We start from the raw sequence: 6,885 nt of genomic DNA, 5'->3' as shown, positions 1-6,885 counted from the left end.
GTGGAGCCTTGAGACTATGATCAGATCTCCCCCACAAGAAATCCCTGCAAAGATCATCAATTTTCTGATGGACCATTGAGGGCAGAATATAACATGAAGTCCAAAATATTTGAACACCAAGAATGATGCTTTTAATAATCTGCATTCTGCCTACATAGGACAGAGTTCTGTGCTTCTTCCAATCCTGAAATTGATTTGAAATTTTTTGGAACAGGGGACTGCAGTCAACAAAAGATAATCTCTTTGAAACCAGGGGTAGACCAAGATACTTGAATGGTAGAACACCCTCAGGAAATCCAATATGATTATGAATTTCATTCTTGATAATATCATCAACTCCTCCATAGTATATAGAACACTTTGTGAGATTTGCTTCAAGTCCAGAAATAGCACCAAATTTTTTGACACACTGATAGATTTTCAGAACAGATTTTACATCCCCCTTACTGAATAAAAGCAGATCATCAGCAAAAATAAGGTGGGAAATCTTGAGTCTACCACACTTAGGATGAAATTTATACTCTCTATCATTATTCAGTAAGCTCAGTTCTCTTGATAGATACTCCATGCCTATGATAAACAAGTAGGGGGAGAGAGGATCTCCCTGCCTCAGACCCCTTGCCCCTTTGAAATAACCATGATAGGAACCATTTAGAGAAATGGAATATTTTGGGGTTGTAATACAAGTCATAATCCAATCAACAAAAACAGTAGGGAAACCCAAACCTCTGAGCATTTTGTCCAGAAAACCCCAGTTAATTATGTTAAAGGCCTTTCTAATATCAATATTGAGCATAGCTCTAGGAGATAAGTGCTTCCTACCATAGTTTTTAACTAGTTCATAAGCAAGTAGGATGTTATTTTGGATTTGCCTACCCTTAACAAATGCACACTGAGATTCACTGATGACAACCCCCATGACAGATTGTATTCTGTTTGCAAGAATCTTTGAAATGAACTTATAAATGCAGTTGCAGCAAGAGATTGGTCGAAAGTCAGTAGGATTTGTAGGACATTTCACCTTAGGAATGAGAGTGATTGCTGTTGAGTTTACAGAGCCCAATAATTTTCCTGATTTGAAGAAACTTTCAATGGCTTGAGTGATTTCATCTCCCACAATAGACCAAGAAGATTTGTAGAAGGATGCACTATACCCATCAGGACCTGGTGCCTTGTCATCAGGCATGGAAAAGATAGCACTCCTAATTTCTTCTTTAGTAACTGGCTTTGATAGATCTCTGACCTGCAGATCATTAAGACAGGGGCCTTTATGAATTATGTCAATGTCAGGATCAACAGAAGTGACTGAGGCTCCAAACAAATATTTATAGTAAGAAACAAGCTCCGAAGCAATTTCATCTCCCTCAGTAATTCTATCTCCATTATTATTATACAGGATCACGACTCTATTTAGATGTCTGTTACTTTTGATAACAGAATGGAAAAACCTTGTGCATCTGTCCCCTTGAAGATTCCATTTGATTCTAGCTTTTTGTTGATAGAATGATAGCTCACACTCCAAAAGCTTGTTGAAAGTAGCAATAAAACCTTTTTCTTGATTTATGAGAGAAGCATTAAAAGGGTCAGATAATAAAGCCTTTTGAGCATTCAATAAAACCTTTTTCTTGATTTATGAGAGAAGCATTAAAAGGGTCAGATAATAAAGCCTTTTGAGCATTTTCCAGATCCACCTTTGCTCTAAGAACCTGAAGCATTAAAAGGGTCAGATAATAAAGCCTTTTGAGCATTTTCCAGATCCACCTTTGCTCTAAGAACCTGTTCACTGATATTACAAAAATGTCTTTTGTTGAGATCCTTCAGAGCTGTTTTCAGGAGCTTTAACTTTGAACATACAGAATACATGGAGTAGCCAACAATAGAAGTATTCCATATGGAGGAGACAGTAGGCAAATAGTTAGCATGCTTGATCGACATCTTAAAGAATTTGAAGGGCTTCTTACCATGCACTTGATCTTCAAAGATAGAAATAAGAGCAGGAGAGTGATCAGAAAAACTAGGAAGAAGAAATTCAACTTGGCTTGAATTATAGGCATTAATCCAGAGGTCGTTCACTAGTGCTCTATCCAATCTACTCCAAACTCTAGTAGTAGCTGTAGGCGTATGAAACTGCCTATAGGTCCCTTAACAAAGCTCGACAACGCCAATTCGACGAACCGACCATCGGGCGACGTATGCAGACACGATTGTTAGTCCACAATGCCGAAGCCAAGTGATACGCGACGAAGCGCATTAACGAGGCTACGAAGCTAATGAACCGCATGCAAACAACGAAATAAATCCACTCGCGTGCGGAATCAAGCTAATGGTTTGAAGAGTCAACGAGTCATCCAACCAAGGGCGGACTCGGATGAATCACGACCGATTCAAGATCGGTTTCGGACTCGAACTCAGAAGTGGATTTACTGCCAAAACAGGAATCGGATCTACTGCCAAATCAGATCAACAAATCAGAGTCTAAGTCAACCGAAAAACGGATACAACGGACAAAACGACGAAACCCAACAGGCCAAGTTCGAGGAGTATCTTTCATCCTCGTCCGGATCCACCTCCCCCCGTAAGTCCAAGAATCTCTCCTCCAGGAGAAAAACTCGTTGGTATGAAGATGTTGAAAACACCAACGAAGATCTCGCCCCGTTTGATGCCAAAGTCGCATCGGGTGAGATTCCTCCAATTCCCAACCAGGTCGGAGCTGCTCTGGCCAACCCTTCTGCCGCAGGGGGTGTGGTGACTCTCTCGAAGAGAGCCCGCCAAAGACAACGTCAACGCCTTGCGAAACAGTTCGCAAAGGCCATGAAGTCCGTTGACGGGATCCGCTACAACGCGGATCTGAAGAACAAAAGAGGCAAGCAGCCTCAACAATCAAAGAATGGCGGTTCCTCCAAGCCGCCAACAATGGAATGGGTCCGTGTCAAACAGAATCGATCAACGCTAGAGGAGCGCATTCTATCAGCGCAGGCACGGGCTCAAGTCGAAGAAGCCCGTAGAAAGCTGCAGAAAGACGTGGCCAGGAAACCGCCACCCACTCGCAAAGTTTGGAGGCCGAAGTCTGAAGCGGCGGTTCAGACCAAAGAGCGTCAACTGCAGCCGTCGAAAGTTCAACTTCCGGCGAATCAATCCAAACCGCTGATGATTTCCACAACTGTTCCGGGAGATCTCGCAGGACCATCCCAGAAAAGGAAGTCAGTCTTGGAGCGTCTCGGTCCATTTTCCGAGGAGCGAGGCAAAACTCCAGTGCAAGAGCGTTTGGGCCCGATGAAGAAGCCCCGAATGACTCAACACGCTGGGGGTCGCCGTCACCTCCAACGTAACAAGGAGCTCAAGGCAACTGCACGCACTAATTTGCGCATCAAAGTCCAAGAGCCCGCTAAGAATTCACGCCCAAAAAGGCATGTCTCGAGGCGCGTGACTCTTGAGAGCCCAAAGAAGGCAGTTCACTCTCAGAAGGAAACGTTATCGTCTGATGATGATTGCGTTATACCTGAGAAATCGTGCCAACACACGATAGGTTGCTCTGACTTTCAAACGGACGAGCTGTACTATCGTGCTGGGGGTACGAGCAAAGCCAGAAAGAGAAGTCCTCGAAGGCTAGAAACTCAGTGCCCTTGTTCAAAGCTCATTCGGGCGGTACTGTCTGAGTGCAACTGCATCAAGGCAGTCCTTGAGAGAGTTTCGGTGTTCGAAAGGCTTAATACTGAAACGCCAAAACCAAAGCATAGGCGTTTCCGGCAAAGAAGAACGGTGGTTGAAGATGGAGAATTTCCGAAGGTCGCCGCCAATATGACCAGCAAAAGGGCATCGACATGGGATAATTCCGAGTCAATTCCGCCAATACCCCGGTATCTAACTCGTCTGCAGTCTAGAGCTATCATACGAGGAACTTATGGTAGGATTCGGACAAGATCACCATCGGAAGATGAAGAATCGGATTCCTGCTCTGCCGTCACATCAGATAACACGGTATCCAGCGATGGACAACCCCGCGAGTCATTCATGATAAGCGCGGAAGAAGTGGCCAAGATACTTGAAGACGCTTTATCCTCGCGTCAATGCAGGGGGTAGTAATGAGAATGCTAGTCACAACACCACGCTTCCACCTCAGAATCGTGCTGACGAAAACTCGGGTGAAAGTCTGAAAATTAAAAATCTCGAGAGCAAAATCAATACGTTGATTTCCGCTCAAGAGATAAAGAAGACTGGCATTCCTTGTCCCTACCCAAGAGAATGGGAATCAATCCCGTATCCGGCGAAGTTCAACTTAATCAACTTCACGCCGTTTGATGGGAAGGGTTCGCCCACTCAGCATGTGATTTATTTCAAATCACACCTGGGGGTAATATCCGGCAATGAGCCTCTGATGGTGCGGTCATTTGTCGGCACTCTTCGCGGAGCCGCCTTCGATTGGTATCGCCGCCTCAAGCCAGGTAGCGTGAACAGCTGGGACGATATGGAGACCATGTTCCTCACCAATTTCTTCGACGACGACACCGAGGTATCTATCGGATCATTGCTCGATGAGAAGCAGAAGGACGGGGAGTTAGTCGATACCTTCGTCAAAAGGTTCCGGAACAAGGCGATGAACTGTCGGGACCCGATCACTGAGGAGTTCATTCTCCAGACTTGCCATAACAACCTTGCACTGGACGTGTTAGAAGCAATGGGAACAGCACCGTCTGACACTTGGAAAGACTTGAAGGTGCGCGGTGAACAAGCCGAACGCTTCCTCCGAAGGAAGAAGGCCGAGAGGAACCGACCGATAGTTAATTTGCTCAACTCAAACTTCGCCTCTCGTGGTAAGGGCAAGGCACCTGCAGCTGCTGATGATGCTAATCAAACGTCACAACAGCAATCCCGAAGGCAGCAAAAGGCTTCGGGTCTGAGACTCCAAAAAGAGTACTCTTTTAAGGACGAAGACGTTCCAGCCATCTTCGAATCCCTCCTTGGAAGCAACATGATCAAGCTACCACCTATCACAAATCAGGAGGAAGCTGACAATACTACGGACCCAAAGTACTGTGCATACCACAGGAGGGTCAACGGCAAAACTCCGACGCTCAGATAAGCCAAATAAGAACGGCAGGACTCCAAAGAGTATACGAGTATAAACTGTTTCTCCATCCTCCAACAGGTGCATGAGGTTAAACTGTTCCCTACATACTCTAATAGGTATATGAGTCTAAACGGTTTCCCACTTTTGATGGGAAGTTCCTGGAAAATATTACGTTAATATTCTTAAGGATAACCCGGTCAGGTAACTGAGAATAATGTCTATACCCAGTTTTGCAAAGGAAGCTGGGGGTGGATGATTCATGTAACGGGAAGTTCCCAAAAGAAATCCATATAGTGTATTCTTAGGGATAATCCGGTCACCACAGTAAGTTGATGAATAAGAAACTCCCATTCAAATTCTCACCGCGTCTGTGCACTCAACACTCTCATTGTTAGAGTCTGGACATAATATTCGGAATTGGTCAAACCTTTCTACAGTTAGGACCAAAACCAAAACCCCCTCTCGATTCCCCCAATGAACGAGAGGTCCACAAATCGAGCGATCAAACCTTCCTACAGTTAGGATCGTCTCAAACCTCCCGATTGGTCAAACCTTCCTACAGTTAGGACCAAAACCATAAATTCACTCTCGATAAACGAGAAATTCATCTTTAGTTCGGTAATCAAACCTTCCGACAGTTAGGGTTATCCGAATCTTTTCGATTCTCGGAGTGGAGATCCCACTCTTAGTTTCACCTTTCCGGATTCTGGGGGTGGAGATCCCACCTCGAGTCTCCTTTCCAGCTGATGAAGATAGAATATAAAATTCTTCTTCAGTGTCGGGAGATAGAATATAAAATTCTTCCTTTCCACACCAACCCTTTTCCAAGAATTTAGGATTCATCATAGGAAGTTTATCCCGAATCCTAAGCAGGGATAAGTCTGCGCCTAACACGCGCTGCCGGTTTAGTCTTTCACCGATTGAAAAAGACACCAGAATTCTAGTCTGGGGAATTTGATCCCGAAGCCTAAGCAGGGATAAGTCGGCGCCTAATACGCGCCGCCGGTTTGTCTTTTACCGTAAGAAAATGACCAAGTCTACGTATTCAAATTCGTAGCATTAAGTCTAAAGGGGTTCATCCCTTTAGCACAACGTTACTTGTGAAACGGACCTAGATAATTCACAAGCTAGCCCGATTCAAACGGTAGTCGGTAAAGGCGGGGAATTTCATCCTGAATCCTAAGAAAGGATATGCCGACGCCTAATACGCGTCGCCGGTTTAGTCTTGCTCCGAAGAAAAAGACACCAGAGTTTGATTCTGGGGTATTTTATCCCGAAACCTAAGTAGGGATAAGTCAGCGTCTAATACTGTATTCAACATCATAGCACAAAGTCTAAGAGAATTCACTCTCTTAGCACAGCGTTACAATCCACATACTAGCCCGACTCAAACGGTAGTCGGTAAAGGCTAATCAAATCCGTTGAAGGCTAGGGGTTAGCCAAAAACACTAAAGTCAACGCCTAACACGCGTCGCCGGGTAGTCTATTCCCGTAAGAAAGACGAAGTCTACGTATTCAATATCGTAGCACTAAGAGCGTTAACTCTCTTAGCACAACGTCACATGCGGAACGAATTTACATAATCCGCATGCTAGCCCGACTCAAACGGTAGTCGGTAAAGGCGCATCAAACCCGTTGATGGCTGAGGGTTTGCCAAAAATCCTATAAATACGAGAGTCACTGACGCATCAGCTTCATTAGTTGGTCTAGTGACTTGAGCATCCAACGACATTCGAAACCCTAGGGTCAACGCCGGTCAACGCGTAACCCTAGGTCAACGCCAGTCAACGCGTTACGATCAAAAAGTCAACGTACGA

This window comes from Asparagus officinalis, chromosome 6 (genome assembly GCF_001876935.1).
Source record: "Asparagus officinalis chromosome 6, Aspof.V1, whole genome shotgun sequence".
Lineage (NCBI taxonomy): Eukaryota > Viridiplantae > Streptophyta > Magnoliopsida > Asparagales > Asparagaceae > Asparagus > Asparagus officinalis.
Note: the sequence above shows the minus strand (reverse complement) of the source record.